This window comes from Triturus cristatus, chromosome 7 (assembly GCF_964204655.1).
Source record: "Triturus cristatus chromosome 7, aTriCri1.1, whole genome shotgun sequence".
Lineage (NCBI taxonomy): Eukaryota > Metazoa > Chordata > Amphibia > Caudata > Salamandridae > Triturus > Triturus cristatus.
In genome coordinates this window covers 1,276,014,745-1,276,040,042 of record NC_140590.1, presented here as the reverse complement: position 1 = coordinate 1,276,040,042, position 25,298 = coordinate 1,276,014,745, and positions in this window count along the sequence as shown.

The following is a 25,298-nucleotide window of genomic DNA, read 5'->3' as shown; positions in this document are numbered from 1 at the left end:
GAGGAGTAGGGTCGTACCGTCTCTGCAGAGAGGCTTTGCGACCCTGATCCTGGGCTCAGGACCATCGGATTTGCTTGATGGTGAATCATCTGGCTGGGGTGCTGAACGTACGTGCGGACAGTCTCAGTCGACAGTTTTCTTCATCCAGAGGTAGTTCAGCAAGTCTTCTGGACGTGGGGGACTCCTCGGGTGGACCTGTTTGCCACTCGAGAACGCTCATTGCCCATCATTCTCCAGTCTTCAGTTTCCGATGCAGGGGGCATTGGGGGACGCGTTTCGGTTGAGTTGGGGCTCACAACTCCTTTATGCGTTTCCTCCCATACCCTTGATTCCTCGGGTTCTGAGGAAGATTCGCAAAGACCGGGCCCAAGTTATATTGATCGCCCCGGATCGGCCAAGAAGGGTGTGGTACACATCTACTTCACCTTTGGTCGCACCCTCTGCTCCGTCTCCCTCTCAGGGCAGACCTCCTCTCGCAGTCGAAGGGGCAGGTTCTATACCCCCACCTCCACAGCCTGCACCTTCATGCCTGGAGATTGAACGGGGCAACCTGAGTTCTTTCTCTCCCACCGGACGGATGTTATTTTATCTTCGGGGCGACACTCCACTAAGTCTGTTTATTCCTATAGATGGTCTAAGTTTGTAAAATGGTGTGGAGAGAGATCCATTGACCCTTTAAAGGCCCACTTGTCAAATGTGCTTCAGTTTGCTATTTCCTTGGCTCAGCAGGGTTGTGCTGTGGCCACGGTTAAGGGCTATTTATCAGCCTTATCGGCTTTTCCGTGTCTTCCTGATCAGCCGTCATTATTTAAATCTCCTATTGTATTAAGATTTATCAAAGGTCTTACTAACAGGTTTCCACCTACTCTCTTTGTAATGCCACAGTGTGACCTTAATCTTGTTTTAACTTTTTTGATGGGGTCCCCTTTCGAGCCCCTTCATAGCTGTCCTTTAAAATGGTCTTTCTTGTAGCCATAACCTCGGCAAGGAGGGTGAGTGAGCTTCAAGCTCTTAGTTCGAAACCCCCGTTTTTATCCTTACATTCTGAAAGGATGGTCCTCAGAACCAGGGCTGCTTTCCTACCTAAGGAAGTTACTCCTTTTCATCTGGGGCAGTCCATTTCTCTCCCTGTGTTTTATCCCCCCCCCCCTCACCCTTCCAAGGAGGAGGAGAGACTTAACCGTTTGGACCCTAAAAGAGCAGTGAGCTTTTATTTGGACAGAACAAAGGATTTTCGTTTGGAAGATCAGCTCTTCGTGGGCTATATTGGACACTCAAAAGGCAAAGCTGTGCACAAGCGCGCTCTGTCCAGGTGGATCATCCTAACCATCAAGATCTGCTACGCCCTTGCTGGTAAGGTTCCTCCTGAGGGTATTAGAGCTCATTCAACTAGAGCTAAGTCTTCCACCTCTGCTTTGGCCAGGGGTGTTCCAGTTGCAGACATTTGTACGGCCGCGACTTGGGCTTTCCTCCATACTTTCGCAAAGCATTATTGCTTGGACTCTGAGATGAGGAGAGAGGGCCATTTTGCACGCTCTGTCTTGCAGGACTTTTTGGTATAGGAAGGTGGACACTCTCCTCCAGGAGTGGGACTGCTGTGGGAATCTATTCACAAGGTGAGGAATCCACTGGCAGATGTATCCATCAGAAGAACAAGTTACTTACCTTCTGTAATGCTTTTTCTGGTGGATACAGTATCTGCCTGTGGATTCCTCACTGACCCACCCGCCTCCCCATTGTCCACTTTTGTATACCTTAAAGGATGCCTTGTTTGACATGTTGTTTTACATTGTATCTTCTTTCTATCTAGGACATTTATAGGAAATGCTTATGTTCTTTAGCTTTCCTTTTGTATATGTACTTTGTATATGTGTTCGAATGTTGTATACTTTGAATCTGTTGTCGGTCCACCTGTTCGCCTCGGAGGCATGGAAAAAATGGGTGGAACTGACGTCATCACGCCGACGTGGCTCTCTTATGGCTCCTGTGAGGTCATACGGAGTCCCGAGTGGAGCCGTGGTATTATGACGTCCACGTGGAGAGCTGGTGAATAAATTCCGTGGAATGCTGGCGCAAGGGATATTCACAAGATGAGGAATCCACAGGCAGATACTGTATCCACAGAAAAAGCGTTACCGAAGGTAAGTAACTTGTTCTTCAGGTCATCTTCAGAACCAGGTTACGATTTAGAGTGCTGCATGAAAGAAAAAGAAAGGATAGTGTAAAAAGAAGGTATCCATGACCAGGGGGATCAGTAGAAGGGGCATTGAAAGGGCAATACCTACGTAGTTGCTGGAATTCCAGTTCAGTAGGTGAAATAAGGAGCACCTTGGTATAAGTGTGCTGGGGTAATGGCTGGTCGATGAGGTAACCTGCAGGATGAGAGAGAGCTGTTAGACTGGAGTAGTGCTATAATTTTTTAATTATTTGTTTTTATTATTTATTTAGGATTTATTTATTTTGGATACAGTTTTAAGTAATAGGTGTAGTGAAATAATTTAACGTTTACACATACTTTCAGTATAATCATGTTTATATGTTGTGGTGTGTTATAATAACACAGAAAACCATAGGCATATAGTCAAATACTTGTATATTATCTATGCAATGACCTATATGCATGTGAAGCATAAATATAAGAATATACATATACTAATTTTTAACCAGAAGTTATATACACATTTGTTCAAAGAAATGAAGATATCTAAATATATATTTAGAATTATACATGTTTACATACACACATACATGCACTACTGGTGTCTTGTGCATACTATTGCTGTACATTTCTGTAATGAGTTTGGCGGTTATGTAGAGAAGAGCCAACTCTTGAGTAATCTTCTGAAGGTAAGGTCCATGGATCTTATTGGGGGTAATGAATCCCATACTTCAGTGCTCGAACAGAGAAAGAGGTTTCATCTATGTCTTTTTCTTGTATGCTGGGATTTTGAGGTAGGGCACCAGGCTAGACCAGAGGTCCCTTTGTAGTATTTGGTGATTTTCTTCCTGATTAAAAGTTTTTTTCCCCATGTATTGCTTTGTGGGTGATACAAAGCAGCTTGCAGGTAGATCTTCTGACAACTGGTAGCCGATGCAGGGCCCTCAAGTCAGTGATATGGCCTTCTGGCTTTACATGTAGAAGTAGTCTGGCAACAAGTTCTGAATTCGCTGTAGTCTGTTCATAGTTGATAGAGGCCATTGGCTCAATCAAGTTTAGGCAACACAAGAGAGATAGTGGCTTGGACCTTCTTGGAAATCCTAGGTGGAGAAAGATGCATCGTAAAGGTTTCAAGGTAATATAGCATGATCTTGTTAACTTATTGACTTCAGCATTCATTGATAGTTTGAAGTTCAATGCAATTCTGAGGATTCCTAATCCTCAGATACTTTAGAGGTAGTCCCAGATCGTCGGGTGCATAGTGGGGTCAAAAATTTTCCAGTCACTATAGGTGTTTTAGTTTTACACGCATTCAATTTGAGGTGGCGTCATGTCATCCACTGATCAACGGCTCTGAGTCAACTGAAGATTTTTGAGTTTCCAATGTTTTGGGGCTTTCCAGTTTAAGAAGTATTTGTGTCTCATCTATGAAGTTATAGCAAGTGTACTGTGATTCATTGATCATTGCCACTAATGACTTAATGCAGATGTGATGATTGAGCCTGAGGGACCCTGCTTTTATGATCTAAGGTTTGGATTAGAAAGGACGGGTATGGATGACAATTGTTCTATTTCGATGGTAGGATGCGATACAATTAAGAAAAATTCCAACAAAAAGAAGGATGTTTCCTCTGGTGGCTCCAGAAGTCCAAGGCCAAAGGGATACTCTCCTCGGGTGAGTAGTCTGATAACCCTGTACAACTACCTGCATAAGTCCCAAAAAAAGAGGATAGTCTGAGCACAAATCCAGCTTTAAGGTGATTTTAGTTGATGAGGAATCTTCAACATACAAAGAAAAATATTTCCAACTTCCATGAAAAATTAAAACTGTAAAACACTGCAGTATATTTCCTTCTGTGGCAAAACTAGGTGTGACAGCTGTCGGCTCCTTCACTGAAGGTGTCTCTTTCGGACCCTCTGCCGCACTCTTCACAGTCGGGGCACATCTTGAATTTTGGTACAGTCAATGAAAAACCCAGTTATTGGTTGATGGTAAAACCAACAAGGACAGTCACTTAGGACTCCATCTATAACACTGTCAATGCGGTCCCCATTGATGGGATTCTCACCACTACACCGTTAATTACTGTCGTCTCTGACAAAAGTATCCCACGAACGCTACTGCCTGACTACACATCACCAGCATACATCACCTGGAAAGGTGTTACCGCACCCTACAAAAATTGCTGGATACAGACAATTCTGAAGATGATGGCCTGCTTGGTACAGGGTACAACCCTGAAAGTGAAGTGTCAGGACTTCGACGAGGAGACTGTCCCCATCCCAGCATATACTGAGGTCCAGTAAAACAAAAAAAAAATCACCCTCCATACCAAACATACCACGAAGATTCTGAAAATTGTTGGCCACATAATTCTCATTATGACTGTCTGACTCCTATTATGAGGTTTAGCATTACCCACAAAACACCTTTACTAGATGATGGTGGACAATTGCTCTAGTTTCTGTGACCTGGAAAACCATTTATACAGCATCCACCTGTGTAACACTAGATGCCAAAACAACAGTTGATGGACAGAATGCAGAACAATGTCATACATTCACCCCAGTACAGAGATCTGGGCCTAAATCCATCATTTTTTTGCTCACCATGCCATTCTAGTTTGAACCCAGCCATATGCAAATCAGTCTTGACCCTGTGCCTCATGGGAATAGTCCAGCCCGAACTGCCAAGCCAGGTCCTCCCTGGATTGGAACCAAGCTTCCTAGGACCGGTTTCGGGGTTTCACCCCTCTTCAGCCAGGAAAGCTTGATTCCAGTGGCATGGAGAGCACAGGAATCACGTCTGAGCATACCCGTCCCACTCGGGGTGACAAATGCAAAAACAACAGTTGATGGACAGAATGCAGAACAATGTCATACATTCACCCCAGTACAGAGATCTGGGTCTAAATCCATAATTCTTTTGCTCACCATGCCATTCCAGTTTGAACTCGGGAACCCGGGCTGGACTGTTCCCAGGAGGCACAGGGTCAAGACTGATTTGCATATGGCCATGTCTGAACTGGGGTGGCGTGGTGAGCAAAATAACGATGGATTAAACCCAGATCTGTGACTGGGGATGAATATTTTGCCAATGTGCAACATTCCGTCCATCATCTTGTGTGTTTTGTTGTTCGCCCTATGTGGGAAGGGTATGCCCAGACGTGGGTCCCATGCTCACTACGCCACTGGAGTCAAGCTATCCTGGCTGAAGAGGGGTGAAACCCAGAATCCGGTCCTAGGATGCTCGATTCCGGTCCAGGGAAGACATGGCTTGGCAGTTCGGGCTGGACTGTTCCCATGAGGCACAGGTTCAAGACTGATTTGCATATGGCCATGTCTGAACTGGGGTGGCGTGGTGAGCAAAATAACGATGGATTAAACCCAGATCTGTGACTGGGGGTGAATGTTTTGCCAATGTGCAACATTCCGTCCATCATCTTGTGTGTTTTGCTGTTCGCCCTATGTGGGAAGGGTATGCCCAGATGTGGGTCCCGTGCTCACTACGCCACTGGAGTCAAGCTATCCTGGCTGAAGAGGGGTGAAACCCCGAAACCGGTCCTACGATGCTTGATTCTGGTCCAGGGAAGACATGGCTTGGCAGTTCGGGCTGGACTGTTCCCATGAGGCACAGGTTCAAGACTGATTTGCATATGGCCATGTCTGAACTGGGGTGGCGTGGTGAGCAAAATAACGATGGATTAAACCCAGATCTGTGAATGGGGGTGAATGTTTTGCCAATGTGCAACAATCCGTCCATCATCTTGTGTGTTTTGCTGTTCGCCCTATGTGGGAAGGGTATGCCCAGATGTGGGTCCCGTGCTCACTACGCCACTGGAGTCAAGCTATCCTGGGTGAAGAGGGGTGAAACCCCGAAACCGATCCTAGGATGCTTGATTCCGGTCCAGGGAAGACATGGCTTGGCAGTTCGGGCTGGACTGTTCCCATGAGGCACAGGGTCAAGACTGATTTGCATATGGCCATGTCTGAACTGGGGTGGCGTGGTGAACAAAATAACGATGGATTAAACCCAGATCTGTGACTGGGGGAGAATGTTTTGCCAATGTGCAACATTTCGTCCATCATCTTGTGTGTTTTGCCTAACAATAGATGCCACCAACTTTTTTGCCAAGGATTTCACCCTCTGAATCACCACAACCACTGCCACCTGAGCCCAGAGTGCCTAGACCAATCTCACTGCTTAGTTAAGGCAAAGGATGATCAAGAGGATGAAGTGATTGTAGATGGGTCGCAAAAACCAGTGGGTACAGAATGGGTGATTGACCAATTACCAAACCACCCATTTGGTCCCCTGCTAACTCGCCAACTGACGACAAGGTAGGTTTCCATTTTTTGACTAAATGGGGTGATACATCTACTGCCTGGCAGTGTCCTAAAAAACTACATTGCCCACGATTTCCTGATGCCACATCTGATTGTCCTCAGTGCCGGGCCGCCGCAGCTTGGGACGTGCTCGGGAGCGTGTCCGGGCCAAGAGCAGGTCCAGCTTTACCTGTCATCGCCTGGAGGAGGTTAGGCTGGGCCACTCTTGCTGCTCAGTTAAGGCAAACCGTGATCAAGGGGATGGAGTGATTGTAGATGGGTTGCAAAAACCAGTGGGTTCAGCATGGTGATTGTCTGACCAGTTACCAAACCACCCACTTGATCCCCTACTTACTTGCCACCTGACGACAAGGCAGGTATACATTTTTTGACTGAATGCTGTGACACATCTACTGCCTGGCAGTGGCCCAAAAAATTACATTGCCCATGGTTCCCTTAGGCCACACGTGATTGTCCTCAGCACAGGGCTGGCACATACATCAGACCCGGAACCCAGCGGCGTGGGACTCGCTCGAAGTGTGCCCAGACCAATAGCAGGCCCATCTTCCCCGTCATCGCCCGGAGGAGGCTGGGCTGGGTCACCCAGTCTTGGCCCCCTTCTTCCGAACATCATTGTCCCTGGAAGCCCCACCATACAACCCCACATAGAACAAGGTAATTCTGAAGTTTAAACTTTAACCCACCTACATTTCTTTACTTCATGGACAATTGTAATTGATACAGTATGAGCTAAGGTAGATGAAACTGATTCTAAATTATCTTCATGATGGGTAAGAAGAACGATACCTTGAGTCACCATGGGGGGGGGGGGGGGGGGGGAGCAAAAGAGGCAAGCGATGCACTCTGCCCGGAAATTGTGTGGAAAACTATATAAGCAACCTAATAGAGAAGGTGGAGACGTTTTGGGGGACTAAACTGTTCCATCCTCCTGGGGCAGTCAACAAACTAGAAAGATGGCAAAAAACTTGAGAGGACCTTCAACTGAACAGCCAATTTATTCTAATACTTCTATAAGGGCCTGTTCATCCCCTGCTATTTCTCCCCTATTAATACCACAGGTTGCCTGCAACAACAGATATGCACTACTTGAGTCTATAGTACATCCTATTGACTTTGGCACCATACGTTTTTTCCCGCGAGCCATAAAATGTTCGTTTGGTGCAAGAACTCCCCCATGCCAACATAGGGGCATTAAACGTCCAACTTTTAGACCTGCAGTCTGAAATTAAACATCTAAAGTCATGGTCACCAAACTGATGGACATTGTGATAAGTTTTAGTACGTGCAAATCTATACAACTAAAAGGGGACCAGCAGGTACATAGCCCTGTAGGTCCAGATTAGTCATTGCACCGTCCAGGAAGATCTATACCCCTGTCACCAATGCCTCCTGATACCAACGCTTGCGCATCCATCTATTGTGATCCTCTTCCCCCTCTCTCTGTCCCTCCAACATCTGACGACCTTGTATAAAGATGAGGCGACCATGGAATGCCACGATTCCCACAGGGTGATAGCTCACCAAGGGGCTACATTTAGGGAATACAGAAACAATTAAATAATTCTATTCTGCTCTGCTCCCACAATCCAAACTTTCTGTGCACCCAGGGCAAAGCCATTTGATGCCAGTGCATCTGCTATCTCCCATGATTTACATCTACGCAATCTAACTGGTCGCCCATGCTCCCCGAAGAGAGAGAAATACTTATGATTAATTTAGAACCGAACCAATATCCATGGGAGGATGTAGAATCTCTGATGAATAAAGTAATACACTGGATCAGAAGTGTGGGGCATTGCTATTCTGTAATCCGTAATGATATAGTGAGCACGAAACGCAACCCCCACCCAAGCAGCAACTGTGACTATATCAAAATCACTTTGACCAAAGCAGATCTAGTAAGGGGACTCCTCTCCTTAGGCCTCAGATTTGATCCACCATCTGGCTCGGAGATTGAATTTAAAATCCTTCCTGACCAGAGCCTTTGTCAAAGATCAAACGGTTGAAGAGCCTATTCAATTGGGGAAAAACAACTTCCACCTTTGATTCCATTGATCTGCCACCCAGCTCCCAGGGAGTCTTCTTTGGCTGAAGCACATTCCCAAAATCAGTTTCCAGTGTCTAGGCCCCATTCCAAGCCAGTCCTTGACATTGAACCCGCTTTGGGAATAGTAGGGAACCTACAGAGGGAAAACCCACGCTTCATGGCCAACAGTGAATCTTCAGTCTTAAAAAGGTCCGCTCTCTGGCTCTCCTTACCTCACTGCTAGCCTCGAAAAGCAACCACTGCCCCAGACGCCTATGTCGCGCACCCTAGAAGCTGTTAAGTCCCTAGAGGCACTTTACCCAAGGAACTGATTTGTGGAACATCGCAGGACTACAAACAAAGGTATTGAACACTGACTGGAGTTTGTTCACTGACACCTCTGTTTGTTTCCTTCAAGAGGCACTGATGATTACTGGGGTTTTCAAACCCGGCTTCAGAAGCTTTCAAATTAGGACTAGAAATTCCCCGGCCAGTCTGGCAGCAGGAGGCTTATGCACTTGGATAAAAATATCTCTCCAGTGCTTAGTAAAGGAGATCCCTACCCGAAGCCAAAACACATACTTATTCTTAAACTTATCTCACGCAAAGGTAAAAATAGATCGCTTCTTAACATTTATAATAGATCATCGAACAATTCTACAGGATCCCCCACCGTTAGATATAGAGATCACTTGCTAAAGTCACACTTTGCAATTATAATGTGGGAGATGTTAATGTTTGGTTTGAATCTTTTCCCCTGGCTACCAACCTAGCTAGAGATGAGGATGATTACTGGGGCATACTGGAAGTCCATGTTAGCCTGGTCAAGTAGCTTTCAAAATCCGCCTTGCAAATCCTTAACATCAGCCTGGCGCATGGCCTTTGAGCATGCAATGGTTATTCACTCTAGACTGTAAACTTGCCCCAACTTTCAAGAGGGGAACCTATAGAAATCATTTTGAATACCTGTTGTTATCCTGGGGTTGGGGAATGAGCTATTTGACTTTTATGTGGCACCTCAGGATTAGAGCGACCACAACCCCATAATTCACCTGATGGAAGGCCCACTAATTAACAATTTGGTTGTGGGACTATTACATGGAAGTGACGATCTAGTCATGACAAACACCATGAAGGGGTTGATTTACTAACATTTTGCACTGGCTTTGCGTCTTTAAAGAAATGCAAACTAGCATTTTTTATTATTATTTACTTTTCAGAACATTAACTGAAAGTAATACAAATTGCTGCTTTGAGTAACTCAGCATCAAAGGGGTGTTACACCAGCGTTCCCGTGCAACTACCCACACTTTTTGACGCAAAATCATATCTACCGAAAATGCAAGACCGGGTTTTGCGTCAAATAATAACGTCTTGTGAAACCAGGCATTAAAAGGAGACATTTTGTCATTTCTCCTCTCTTTTCTGACTTTGTATGTATGCTGTACAGTGCAGCACACATGCAAAGCAGTATACTTTTTAAATGTGGTCTAGCCATAATATTTTGTACTGGAAGGGAACCCTTCCAGTACAAAACCTCTGCTAGACTCTCACACACACCCTTGCACTATGGTGCAAAGGTTTGTGCGTGGCACACAGCAACACAATTATGTGCTGGCGCTAGGGAGAGGGGAGGAGAGGAGAGAGCCATATCTCTGTAGAAAAGGAGCTCTCCTGCTCCCTTCCTGTCACGCAACGCAGCACAGCATCTTTGCAGCCGCGGCCCGTGGAGGGAGTTCCGTGGGGCGGAAAGGCGGGGCGGGGGAGGGGCAGGGTGGGGGGGGTACTAAAAACTGGAATATGGATAATTGAAGGTAAGTAAACAATTAAATAAGTAAAACGAATTTTCGAATTTAGTACCCCCACCCAGCCCCTCCCCCGCCCCGCCTTTCCGCCCCACGGAACTCCCTCCACGGGCCGTGGCTGCATCTTTGGCTGCTGCGCTGGTTTGGGTGACACATTAGTAAATCTTCCCTGAGCAATGTTAAATTTGGTGTTATAGGGACTAATTAAAATGCACTAAAATACATCTTGGCAGGCTCTTCTTTGGCACTTGACGTCTTTAAAACAAACATGAATTCCTCTAATGCCTTTCTTGAGATTCATGATGTACTATTCGAAGTGATTAGGGTGTTTTTTTTTTTTAACAAAATCTAGGACTGAGAGAGTATTGCACCAGAAATCCCAAGAGTGGTTTAATTTCAAAATGCTTTTCTAAAAATTCCTATCAAATCTGACATGGAGGCAGCAACCATGGACAAGTTACTCGATGCAGCCAAAAATAATGACTCAACTCTTTTGGAATTTAGTTTCACATGGAGGCAAGAGGGGACTTAATAAGCCAGTGACACATATTTTAGCCAGTGAGTGGGTGACCGATTTTGGAGATCTATATTCTGCAGAGCCCCCTGATTTATTCCCCTTCCCCAATTCTGATTTGCTTGTGCTCCAAAACATTAATAACACTGAGAAGAACCTTGTTTTTTCGGTGGGTGATACCACAGCAGCCTTTAAGGCACAGAAACCAGGGACGGCTCCTGGCTTGGATATGATTCCATTTGATCTCTTCCACTCCAAACCTCAAATATGGGTAAAATATATCAACACTCTATGGAACGCAGTTTTGTAGGGAGATCCAATCCCAGAATCATAGAAAAGACCAGAAATGTTCCCTATTTTTAAAAAAGGGTCCCGAAACAAACCGGGTAACTATCGCACAATTAGTCTAATTGACAATCTGCAAAATAGATTTTGTGAACAGATCCTATATAAACTTATCGAGTGGATGTCGGAAAATCACATACTAAGCCAATTTCAAGCTGGCTTCAGATACAAAATAAGTACAATAGACCAGGCCTTTTTATTTCAATTGATTAAGTGGAAGATAGAGACCATGGGAAGGGGGTAGTTTGTATGTAGCTTTCGTGGACCTACAGGCTGCGTTTGATATGGTTCCTAGGGACAAACTATGGCAAGCCCTCATAGATTTAGCTATGCCATCTGACATATTAGACATTATCAAAGGTCTACACTCAGCAAATTACGCTTGTGGCCCCTATGCTGACCTTCCGTGGAAAATAGAAATTGACAGAGGGGTTCATCAGGGATGCGCGTTAGCCCCTACACTATTCCTTCTGTTCATTACCGGCTGCCTTGAACTCTTCTCTAACTGCAAGAATGATTCCTCTACTCTGGCAGGACAAAAGGTCCTGGCGCTACTTCTTTGCCAACGACACTCTATTGATATCCAAAACACAGAAAGGCCACCAGACATTGATTAAGAAGTTTGGTCTGTTTTGCAGAAAAAAATGATTTTGAAATAAATTCTAAAGAACAAACTAATGGTATTCATCTCCAGCAGTCCAAATAGGTGTGAAATAAGCCTAGGTTCAAACGTTTTGGAAAGAGTTGGGGTCTTTCACTATTTGATTATTGGGATGGCTGAGTCGGACTCCTGGGAGGGACGAATTGAAAAGAGCAAGCTTTTGTTCAAACACAGGGCATGTACCATAGCAACATTTTTTAAAGGGTTTACAACTTATACAATTTCTCCCGCATTGGATGTCTTTAGAGCACAGGCAGTTAGTGTGGCCATTTATGGAGATGAACTGTTGGGCCACAGCGATGTTGAAGATCTTGCACCCCCAGAGAATTCTTTTATAAGATCACCGTTGATGCTCCCAAGGAGCACTTATTTGCTACCTTTGCTGCTAGATTTAGGCTTCAAACCAATAAGCGAGCGCGCCGCTTTGAAACCTGTTTTATACTGGGTCAGAGTTTGCCTCAGTGAAGACCCAGCACATTTTAGAGCAGGCCTTCGAGATGTTACTACCAGACCACAAGCGTTAAAAAAATCCATGGGGGGCGTGGCCAACCATCATGGCCGATCGGACGGATTTCTGATCGGCTCCGTCCTTGGCCCTGTGCAATTTCGTTCCCGGAGGCAAACTTAACGGTTTTAGGGCAGCGGAGGGTGATCTTCCATGTAGCGGGATGCCACGGATCACCCGACTTTCCCTGTGAGGTGCTCCTGTGTGGCGCAAACTGCTTCAGCCGGTAGCGGCGGCTTGGGGAGCTGTGGGGGAAAGATGGCGCCTCCCGCTGTGGCGGGCCCTTGACTACGTCTGGCTGCGATCTACACGGGACCCGGTGAGCGACCGGTTTAGTTGGAGCGGGTCTGGCCGGGAGGAAGACGAGACTGCTGTAATCATTCCTGCTCATGCTGTTAATGGCGGGCGCGGCGGGGAGGCAGCCTGCAGCGGGAGCTCTGCCTCGTAAACATGGCGGACCCGCGCTAAACGAGGAGCCCTGTCCATCGCACAATAACTCACGATCCACCATTTCTTTATTAGCAAAAAAGGCCACTTTATTAAGACAGGTGCCAAATTATAATTTTCTCTAAACACCAATTTTCACTATCTGTTCAGCAAATCCCCCACATTTTCTTTGACATCCATAAAGCATAACCCCCAATGCAAACCCCAAGCAAAAACAACTAAAATGACTCCTGTTGATAGATCCCCCTCATTCTCATTTCCCGTCCCCGTGACTGCGTCCCCCACCTCCCCCGTTGGAGGATGGGCAATCCCGCTCAAGGCTGCCCACCCCCCCATCAAAAAACCCGCCAACCAGGAAAACCTGAAAGAGTTTTCCTGCCCCACCCAACAGAAAAATGTTGCAATCTGGAAGATGTGCACCACATACTCTCCTTCCAAATCTGAGCAATTCTGTCCCTCAATTCCAGCAAATAGAAAGCTTGCCCCATGGTAGACAAATGTACCCCATCTTCCCTGAAGAGATGCCCTTCAGTGCTCTGTATATGAGAATGAGAGAGAACCTGTATTTCCAAGCCTTCACAAAACAGTCTCATGGCTCTATTAAGCTTCCGTCGCGCTTTCTCTATAGCTGCGTGGCTTCGTGCTCCTTTCCAGTGCATCCTCGTTATGAGCTCAGTCCAAACGATCGTGGTGCCTGTCCAAGTAGACTTGATGTTTGCTCAATCCTGCTTCATCAACTTTATTAGCGTCAGCCCAGATAGAGCAACGAGATCATTCTCCCACAAATGAATAAGCAGGTTTGGCGGGCCCTTGTTGGAACACATCCTGGCCAGCAATGAAATGAACTCCCCCCCCCCCCCCTGCATCCCCCCCCCCCCCCCCAAGCATTCCCCCTTTACCCTTCCACACCACTTCATGGCTATCACTGCGTAGTCCGAGCGATCTCCCACAAATCTGTTGCTCAGCATAAACAGCGGCCCACTTTACGAAGGAGTGGCCTACTATCCATGTTGCCTTTTTCAAATTTACAAGCCCCAAAGTCTTACCTAGGCAGAAAAACAAATGTTACAAAAGAAAACACAAAAACTCAAAATATTATTTCCTAACATATTTCTCGCAACATCTGGATTTCCATCTCCCAATCCGGCGTATATCCGCCCATGACCATCCCAATCTGGCCGCCTCTGTTGCAGCCCCAATACGGAAAGAATGCGTTCCAAACAATAAAGGGTTCTCTCCCAAACTAACAAGCACTTTCCTCATCATCCCAAACAACTGTGCAACTGAAATCTGACTCCCTTGTGCATGGCAAAATATGGCACCCGGAGAAAATAAACTAGAGGCCTTGAAAACCTCCCACTCCCGTACTGAACAGCATTGACCCACCCCACACCTATTCAAGAAAACCCATTTACCCCTTCCCAGCTGATCCGTTTTAGATACCCTCAACCAAGGACGCAACCTGTGTTCTTACAGAAAAACCTCCTCGCTATGAATCCCCGCCCTATGCCGCAAACCTAGCAGCTCGGATGCCCTGAACGCCCCAAAAAACAGCCAAACAAAACATAGCCTAAACAGGACGCACTCAGACTCATTATAACAGCAAAGTGGCAGCTGCCCCAGCATCCTTTGTAATAAATCAAACGTCACCGGCCGGCGTAACTGCTTGTTCCCAGCCCGTACCCTACTTAAACCTTTGAGAACTCTCCTCACCAGTACCCCCCCTCCCAGGTCCCTCCCCCACCTCAATTGTCCATAAAAAGAAATCCCAGCCAATTTACCGGAAATGGTATTGTGGGAAAAACCTTTATCAGGTGTAAAACAAAACCCAATAATAACTGCTCGTCATCCATTCGTTCCCTACTTTCAGCACACGTGTTGCCATAACCGAGGAACTCGCTCCATGCTTGCTGATAGCTCCGTCTTGTAGAGTCCGCTATGGAGTGCTCTACCAAGTCGACAATTCTTAGTCCCCCCACTCCCAGACACTCAGTGGGACCTGAGTCTTGTGAAGTGCGGCCCCAGGAGCCAGCCTGCGAAATCTCTCCCACTGCAAACGAGACAGAGAGTCTGCTATACAATTGTTGACCCCTGAAATATGTCGTGCCTTGAAAACAATGTTAAGCTGTAAACATTTCAACATGAAAGCACGCAACAAACGTAACACTCTCAAATCCCTGGCCTTCTGGTGATTAATCAGCTCTACCACCGCTAGATTACCCCTCACGCTGTCTCCTCCTTGGAAGCAGCACTGGCGCGGTGTCTCTCTCCTCTCCACAGACTTTGGCTGCAACATAGAGAGCTGGGGACATCGCTTTTGGGCCTGTGAGAACCCAACTGACACGTGGCCGCCGACTTCAGAGCTCCTAACCAGGCAAGTGGGGCACACAAGGGAGGCGATGGAGCTGCAGCAAACCCCCTGATCTAACCTACACCTAAGCTACGCCGGCTCTTCTACCTGAGGTGGCAAGGTTGGTTTCTTCGTGGCCTGCATGAAGTATTAATCAATTGCTCTTTACTGCCTGACCCGAAGATGGCTGCCATTCAGGACACTCAATTTCCAATATACTGGTAAATCCCAGGTTTCAGCGTATGGCCTCAACCTCCCAAGAACCGCAGAGTGGGACCAGAGGATAGCACAACGACCGCATTATCAAGAAACTGGTTTGTAGTACCAGAAGCCGAGGAGTACGGCGGCGCGCCTACCCAGGAGTCAAAAGACTAGCGCACCGGGTCGCACAACTCCTGACTACCGGCGCCTTTCGGAACATCCGGCGACCTCGGTGCCCCCCTCCAGCAGCAGCGCCTTTACCCAGCTGGGAACGCAAGGTGGCCAGTGGCTGACCCGGCGGTGCCCGCCTTATGCCGCCCAAAAAGAACACAAACAATAAGGTCTCATAATACTTCGAGACGGCGGCTACCAAGACCCTTGAAAAGGGAGCGACGTCACGATCCTCGGCAATGGCGTTAACACGGGAGGATCTTATGGCCTCTCTTCATGAATTTCGGCAAGACCTCCGAGCAGATATTAAAGCAGACATGGAATCTTCATTTAAAAGCTTTTCGTGCGGGAGAAGCTGGTGTCTCTACAGGCGGATGTGGATTCAACGGGGATGCGGACGCTGGACCTCGAAGCCAAATACCAAGATGTGGAGAACCGCCTCAAGCCTTTGGAAGGAGGAGTGGTGGAACTACGTAGGCAGATCTGAGCGGCCACAATCAAATGCGAAGATTTGGAGAATCGCGTCCGGCGTGACAATATCCGCATCCGTGGCCTGGCGGAAGGGAGCGAAGGCCCAGATCTCGAGGCGTTCATGGTAGGGCTCTTCTCGAATGTCCTGGGGGAAGACGGCCCGGAGGTCACGCTGGAGAGAGTCCACAGAGTGGGGCCGAGGCGTCCGGGGGAGTCTAACAAACCAAGAGACATTTTAGCAAAATTTAGCTCTTTTAAATTTAAGGAGAGGGTTTTACACAAGGCGTGATCACTGGACACCATCTCCTTTCAAAACACCACCTGCACGCTCTACCAAGACGTGGCCCCAGCTACGCTCCTGAGGCGCCAGCAATTTCGTCCGATCACTAATTTTCTACGGGGCAAGAACATGAAATATCGCTGGACCTACCCCTTTGGGATCACATTTCAATGGAACAACGAAAATTGCCACTGCGAGGAGTTGACGGAGGCGGCAGCCATGCTGGGTCTGGAGGTACCTGATAATTCAATGGATGACCCGGGGGCCCAGAAAAGACCCGACCATCTGGAGGGAGCTAAGTGGAAACAGATGGGCAGGAAACCTGCGAAACAGTCCAGATAAACTGCAGTCCGGCGAGACCTGTTGGGAGATCTTTCTCCAACTGGAGGGGATTACGGTTGATTGACTGGAGGGATGGATGGAACGGAGGACTTGCACGGAACTCCTGATAAGAAATATGCCCTCTAATTGATTCTCCCCTATGCTTTCCCGCTTATAAGTGTATACATTGGGGACACCTGTGGTTTTACCTCGACGGCCAGTGTGCGGGGGAAGGGCGCAACACGCGCGGGGCGTCCGGCGGTTACCGGAGGTGTGGTACGAGGGGAGGTGGGGGGTGATTACATGACCTGGGGTGGGCTGCTTAGACTGAGATACATTCTGGCATATACATTCTACTACTCAGGACACAAGGGGGAGAGGCAAAACGAACTGCCGCCCACAGGATTTATCATGTTCTTTACTTGTTTGCCTTACTACGTTTACTGTTCAAGGGGCATGGGATACGGGAATGGTCACGCTCTTCGAGTGTGTGCATGCACGGAGTCTTCCCTTTATGATGGGAACTCTCCGCACTCATTTTTATAGTTTAAGTAGTTTTGTTAAATTAGTTGGGTGTCATGGTGCCGTTTTTTTTCGTTTTTTTTCTCTCGCTTTCATTTTTCTCTTCTCCTTTTTTCTACCTGCATGGGAGGGGGGCAGTCCAGAGGGGGGCGAGGCAAGGTTGGCAGGAGGCCAAAGAACAACGCAATCAATCAATCAAAGCATTTGTATAGCGCACTACTCACCCGGAGGGTCTCAAGGCGCTAGGGGAGGGGGTCCGCTACTGCTCGAACAGCCAGGTCTTGAGCTGTTTCCTGAAGGTGAGGTGGTCCTGGGTAAGGCGGAGGTGGGTGGGGAGGGAGTTCCAGGTCTTGGCGGCGAGGTAGGAGAAGGACCTTCCTCCTGTGGTGGCTCTTCGTATGCGGGGGACGGCGGCGAGGGCGTGGCTGGTCGATCGAAGCTGGCGTTTGGGAGCGTAGAAGTTGAGGCGGCTGTTGAGGTATCCTGGGCCTTGGTTGTGTAGGGCTTTGTGTGCGTGGGTGAGGAGACGAAAGGTGATTCTCTTGTTGACCGGGAGCCAGTGCAGGTCTCTTAGGTGTCCGGAGATGAGGTTGCGGCGGGGGATGTCCAGGATGAGACGTGCTGAGGCGTTCTGGATCCGCTGGAGTCTCTTCTGGAGTTTGGCGGTGGTTCCGGCGTAGAGGGAGTTGCCGTAGTCCAGACGGCTGGTGACGAGGGCCTGGGTGACCGTTTTCCTGGTCTCGGTGGGGATCCACCGGAAGATCTTACGTAGCATGCGCAGGATGTTGAAGCACGCCGAGGAGACGGCGTTGACTTGTCTGGTCATGGAGAGGGAGGAGTCCAGGATGAAGCCCAGGTTGCGAGCATGGTCTGTTGGTTTGGGTGCGTTGCCTAGGGCGGGGGGCCACCAGGAGGCGTCCCAGGCGGAGGGTGAGGAACCCAGGATGAGGACTTCCGTCTTGTCCGAGTTCAGTTTCAGGCGGCTGTTCTTCATCCATTCGGCTACCTCTTTCATCCCTTCGTGTAGGTTGGCTCTGGCGGTGTCGGGGTCGTTGGTGAGGGAGAGGATCAGCTGGGTGTCGTCGGCGTAGGAGGTGATGTTGAGGTTGTGCTGGCGTGCGATGGCTGCGAGGGGGCTCATGTAGACGTTGAAGAGGGTTGGGCTAAGCGAGGAGCCTTGAGGAACGCCGCAGATGACTTCGGTGGCTTCTGATCTGAACGGTGGGAGGCGGACTCTCTGTGTCCTTCCGGTGAGGAAGGAGATGATCCACTCCAGTGCCTTCTCCTGGATTCCGACGTTGTTGAGGCGCTGCACTAGGGTACGGTGGCAGACCGTGTCGAAGGCTGCGGAGAGGTCTAGGAGGATGAGGGCCGCTGTTTCTCCGTTGTCGAGCAGGGTTCGGATGTCATCTGTGGCTGCGATCAGGGCGGTCTCGGTGCTGTGGTTGGCTCGGAAGCCAGACTGCGAGAGGTCGAGGGATCCATTCGTCTCGAGGAAGGCGGACAGCTGCTTGTTGACGGTCTTCTCGATGACTTTTGCTGGAAACGGGAGCAGCGAGATGGGGCGGTAGTTCTTGAGGTCGGTGGGGTCGGCTGATGGCTTCTTTAGTAGAGCGCTGAGTTCGGCGTGCTTCCACCTCTCCGGGAAGGTAGCGGTGTCGAAGGAGGTGTTGATGATGTCTCGCAGGTGGGGTGCAATGACAGCGTCGGCCTTGTTGAAGACATGGTGGGGGCAGGGGTCGGTCGGAGACCCGGAGTGGATGGAGTTCATCGTGCGGACGGTGTCTTCGGAGCTGATCGGGGTCCAGGCGCGGAGGGTGGTGGTGGGAGGCGGTGGTTCGGACGTGGCGTGCGACGGTAGAGTGCTGAAGCTGTTGTGTATGTCCGCGATCTTGTTGTGGAAGTAGGAGGCGAGGGAGTTGCAGAGGTCTTGCGAAGGGGTGATGTTGTTGTTTCCGGCGTTGGGGTTGGAGAGCTCTTTAACGATGTTGAAGAGTTCCTTGCTGTTGTGTGCGTTGTTGTCCAGTCGTTCCTTGAATGCTGTCTTCTTGGTGGCGTGGATCAGTTGGTGGTGTTTTCGGTTGGCGAGCTTCAGGGCCGTCATGTTGTCAGGTGTTGGGTCTCTGCGCCAGTCTCTCTCGAGGGCTCGGCAGTTCTTCTTGGAGCTCTTGAGTTCGTCGGTGAACCATGGGGCTTTCTTGCTGCCGGGTCTGCTAGGCGGGGTCCTCAGAGGGGCGAGGTCGTCTGCGCAGTCGCTGATCCACTTCGTGAGGTTGGTGGCCGCTTGGCTGGGGTTCGTTGCGCTGGTGGGTGGGTTCTTGCTCAGGGAGGTTGCGAGCTGGTCGGCTGTGATCTTGTTCCAGCTTCGGCGTGCAACCTGTTGCTGGTGGTGGTAGATCGTGGTCCTTCTGAAGCTGAAGTGAACGCATCCGTGGTCCGTCCAGTGAAGTCCGGTGGCGTGGCTGAAGGAGATGTCCTTGCTGGATGAGAAGATGGCGTCGAGTGTGTGTCCCGCGTAGTGGGTGGGGGTGGTCACCAGTTGCTTGAGTCCGAGGTTTGCGAGATTGTCCAGCAGGGTGGTGGTGGTGCGGTCGTTGTTGTTCTCCAGGTGGAAGTTGAGGTCCCCGAGGAGAAGGTAGTCAGCGGAGGCGAGGGCGTGCGGGCTGATGAACTCGGCGATGTCTTCGCTGAATTGTGTGCGTGGTCCTGGGGGTCTGTAGATGAGGGTGCCTCTGAGGGTGGTCTTGGGGTTGATGTGGATCTGGAAGTGCAGGTGCTCGGTGGGTGTGAGGGTGTCGTCGGTGTTGGTCGTGATACGGATGGTGTTCCTGTGGATGATGGCGATGCCTCCTCCTATCTGGTTGACGCGGTCCCTTCGGATGATCTTGTAGCCGTCTGGGATAGCGATGGCGATGTCGGGCGCTGAGGAGGCGTTCATCCAGGTTTCCGTGAGGAAGGCGACATCTGGGGCTGCGGTGTCGAGCAGGTTCCAGAGTTCGATGGCGTGTCGGTGGACGGAGCGGGTGTTGAGCAGGATGCACTTCAGGTGGCTGTTGCTGTTGCTCGTCTTGGTATTGGATGGTGCTGGTGTAGTGCAGGTCTGGATGCAGGTGAATTTGCAGGCGTTGCAGCAGAAGGGTCCGTGGGTGCGTCTCGGGGTGGCTTGGTAGCAGCTCGGGATTCGGCCGGCGTTGAGTGCGTTGAGTTCGGTGGCGTCGTAGGTCTGGCGGGTGGGCGGGTGAATGCGGGGGCCAGGGGTCCTGGCACTGGGCGCGGTCCAGGCGCGGACGGGCGCAGACGGGCTTACCTTTGGCGCACCTTCGGCGCTCCCGCTGCGCGCGTCCGCTGCGAGGTCGCTCAGGGGGCGTCATAAGTAAGGAGCCGGGGGGGAGGAGCAGCTGGGAGGCGGGAGCGGGGTGTCCAATGGGCCGGAAGGGGAGGCGGGTCAGCAGGGTCAGCGGCGGGAAAAGAAGTCACTGGGCGGCGGCGAAAAAATGCAGGCAGCAGGAAGCGGCAGGCAGGCAGCACTAGCAGGGCAGAGAGGGCGAGGAGCGACCGGCTGTGTGGGGCACAGGGGTCACCATACACATCAGGGAGGTTACACATGGCTATTAAGTTAATAACTTGGAATGTTCGGGGACTTAACTCCCCGCATAAGCGTCAGCGTATGTGGAAATACTTGATAGACCACAATGTTCAAGTGGCCACTTTGCAGGAGACGCACCTCAAAAAATCCTAAATACACCGATTAAAACATAGGGCCTACCCGCAAATATTTAGTTCATCTCCTATTAATAAACATAACGGGGTGGCATTGCTGTTTCATACGGGGTCCCATTTCAGATGCAAGAATCCAAAGCTGATAAATTGGGGCGATATATCCTAGTCAAAGGGGAGCTGGGGGGCAGGGCCTGTACATTCGCTGCGCTATACGAACCTAACCAAGGCCAACAGGACTTTCTACTCTCCTTTCTTGGGACCCTCAAACATTTTGCTGGGGGATATCCTTGTCTTTGGGGACCTTAATCTAATATGGGATCCTGCTCTAGACACCTGCAATTCCAACAGAACGGCAGCGGGAATTGTGGGTAGGGCGCTTAAGACACAGCTGCAGCGCTTGGGACTGGTAGATACTTGGAGGGACAGTAATCCCGCTGTGCGCGATTATACCTTTTTCTCTCACTCCCATAGAACATATTCCCGTATTGACTATATCTTCCTTAGCCAATCCCTGCTGCCCTCGCTAGTGCACACACACATACACCCGATTTGCTTATCTGACCATGGCCCACTTGAATTGACCCTTTCCTGGCCGAACCCCCGCCCTAAACACGTGCGCTGGTATTTCCCCAACTTCCTATGTCGTGATCGATTACTCCGGGATGAGATAAGACAATCTATAAAACAATTTTTTGAGCAAAATACCCCCGCCCTCACTTCCTACGCCACCACATGGGAGGCCTTCACGGCAGTAATTCGGGGGAAATGTATTGAGTTGGCCTCTACTCTGAAGTCACAACAAAAAGCAGAACGTCTCCTATTGGAAACTGAATTACAGGCCGCAGAAACGGCACACAAAACCTTCCCTTCAGCTCCTGCACTGCGAAAAGTCACTGCGTTAAAGGGGAAATTGCAGGCGATATATTCTAATAGGGCGGAAAAGACCCTCCTCCGGCTTCAATCGGGGAAACTACACAGGGGGAAATAAAGTGGGGTCCCTTCTTGCACGCCAATTGCGGATCAAGCAAGAACGTGAGTATATTAAGCTGATTGTGGATGAGACCCGGGTCACCCACAAGACGGAAGAAGAGAAGGCACTAGCCTTTGAAACCTTCTATCGTAAGCTATATACCTCCGACGACCCACGGCCCCACGATCAACAGTCTTATTTGGACTCTGTGGATCTCCCTCAGGTCCCCCAGTCCCCCCAGTCCGTTACGGAAGATCTGGCCCTGCCTATCACCTCAGAGGCGGTGCAGAGAGTGATTGATGCGCTTGAACTTCTGAATTCGCCAGGGCCCGATGGCTACACGGCTCATTTTTATCGTACCTTTGCTCCCGAAATAACTCCATTTTTAACTACACTATTTAATGACATTGCCACAACACAACAGACCACTCCGTCTATGAGAGAGGCGATAGTAGCAGTGATCCCCAAACCAGGTAAAACCCCCACGGCCTGCTCTTCATATCGCCCAATTGCCCTCCTAAATTTGGACGCCAAGATTTATACAAAAATTTTAGCCACCCGTCTTGAATCGGTGCTCCCTTCCCTCATTGCCCCGGATCAATCTGGCTTTATTAAGGGCCGACAGACCCACGATAACTTGAGACGCATTATTCATGTTATAGAAAAGGCTCAGAGGAAACATATTCCAACGGCTCTTCTTGCGCTGGACGCAGAGAAGGCCTTTGACCGGGTTGAATGGTCTTTTTTGTTTAGAGTTTTACAGAGATTTGGCTTCCCTAGAGGCCTTCATAGGGATGATCCGCGCCAATTATCATGCTCCTACCTCGCGGGTACTAGTCAATGGGGTGGCATCTTCCCCGTTCCCTCTGGCTCGCGGGACGAGGCAGGGATGCCCGCTCTCACCCCTTCTCTTTGCTTTATGCATTGAGCCACTGGCACACGATCCGACAGAACCCTGCTATCACAGGGATGCGCTTCGGTCTGGACGATCACAAGGTTTCGTTATTCGCTGACGATGTTCTCCTTCTGATTACTAATCCGCAAATTTCTCTCCCGGCCATCCAAGAAGCACTTGCACAGTTTGAGTGTGCGTCCGGATTCAAAACTAATCTGACCAAATCCTTTCTGCTTAACTTGACCCTTCCTGCCGAAGTCTGGCGTCAGATAGAGAGCACCACTCCATTCTCTTGTGTAACCAAGGAAATCACATACTTAGGGGTCCGACTCACTCCACGAATCTCTTACCTTTATAAAGCTAATTTCCCTCCGCTGCTTCGCCAATTGAAGAATGATATGGTCCGTTGGAGTACAGCCTATATCACATGGCTGGGTAGAATCAACGCCATTAAAATGAACTCACTCCCTTGTTTGCTTTACCTTTTTCAGGGTCTGCCTATCCCTGTGGACGGGGGCCTCTTCACAGAACTCAAACGAATGGTGACTAAGTTCATCTGGCAGGGGAAGAGGGCTCGCCTATCCTATTGCTTGTTGACGCGCCCCCGTCGGGAGGGTTGGCCCTCCCAGACTTCCAGGAGTATTATAGAGCAGCTCAGCTTCGGGTGATCATGGAGTGGTCGTTCTGAGAGTCAGAGAAGCATTGGCTTCACATAGATCGTCAACTCACCGGCCGTTCTATCTGGGACTTGCTATGGAAGCCCAAAGTTGACAGGTCGGCCAATGTGTATATCAGCACACCCATCTCCACCACACTCCGGGTCTGGGACACGCTCACTACACGGCTCCGGCTGACCTCTTTCCCCTCCCCCTTCACGCCCGTCCATTACAATGAGGCCTTCCCGCCAGCACTGTACGAGGGTCCTTTTGATGCTTGGAAGGAGGGTGGGTGCCGCACGATTTCACATCTGTTTCACAAAGGAGAGCTCCTCACGTTTAGTGAATGTCAGCAAAAGTTTACCTTAACAAGGAGGGAGCACTTCCGCTACTTACAGCTCAAACATTGGGTGATGCAGCCCTCGGTGCGGCACGCCGCCACCAGGGATCTGCTTCCCATTGAAAAATGTGCCCAATCAGGAAGTGGCTCTAAGGGGTGCATCTCCTTCCTTTACACTCTTATTCAGTTCTTAGGCCCCCGCATCACCCCAAGACACAGAGGCTGCTGGGATAACCTCATAGATACTTCACTCGAGGGAAAACAATGGGAGCGCCTACACAACGACATTACAAAATGTAACCGCTTAATGTACTTGCGGGAAGCGCACTACAAGGTTGTGTACGACTGGTATCTATACCCTCAGAAACTACATAGGATTTTTCCCGAAACCTCAGATAGATCTTGGAGGGGGTGTGGCCTTCTGGGCGACTTTAAACATATCTGGTGGGACTGCCCACATATCCAGCCTTTCTGGAAGGAGATCCTCTCTCAAATTAAGCTTATTTAAGGTTACCCAATCCCACAAACTCTAGAACACACTCTGTTAGGGATACGAAACCCCCTTTTAAAGCGTCAAACGCAAAGTGATCGTTCGGTTATGTGGCTGTGCCTGGGGGCCGCAAAAATGGCCCTAGCAGCTGCATGGAAGCGACCAGAGGCACCCTCACTGACACGCAAGACTATGGAGGGCACTGGCCCTCGAGCGAATGGCGGACATTATGGATGACACCAGGAAGGAATTTGAATATACCTGTTCCCCGCTCGTGGGCTACCTTTCTGAAGGGCTTCCACTTACGGCCTGCTCGCCAAGGCTTAGGGCCCTCATATTGTTCCTTATCTAGGGGCACAGCTACCTCACCGCTTGTATGCGCCGCCCAACATCGACAAGGAGAACACGGACACCTAACCACACCGATACACATATTTAGTTTATGGCATCACGGCACCCTTGTTTTTTTTGTTTTGTTATATCTGTCAAAATTAACTGTAACGCCCCCCCATGGGGGAGGTGATTGTTATGCTGTTCAAAGACTTGCACATAACAATACTTGGTGTAAATGCTTGGAATGGGGACTTTTTTTTTAGCCACAGATCTTGAGACGAAGATGACACTCCTACTACCTCTTTGTAATTCCTGGCTCTCCCCCTCTATTTGCTCTGTTTGTATGTATTGTCTATGCTGCTTGTCTGTGGTCATATTAAAAACCAAATAAACAGATTTTGAAAAAATAAAAATCCATGGTTGAGGCACATCAAAGAGCCTCTAGATAATCTAGGGTTGGGCGAATTTTGGTCGAATGAAACTTGTATTTCTCCCAATGCGCCTATTTTAGTAAAGAAGAACTTCTGATGCCAAGCTCAGACCAAAAGAGTAAACTCTCCCTTTGTGGGGAACTTAACTGCATTCTTTTTAAACCTAAAGTTTACTTACAAATTTAAGGAATTTTTAGATTATTTGCAAACCTCATTCCCTAGGAAGCTGTACATGCACTTTCCACTAGCATCCTTTACGAAAAACTGGTCCGATCCGAAATCAGAGTATGATAAATGCCCTGCTTATAATGATAGTGAAAGTGTTGAGCATGCCCTTGT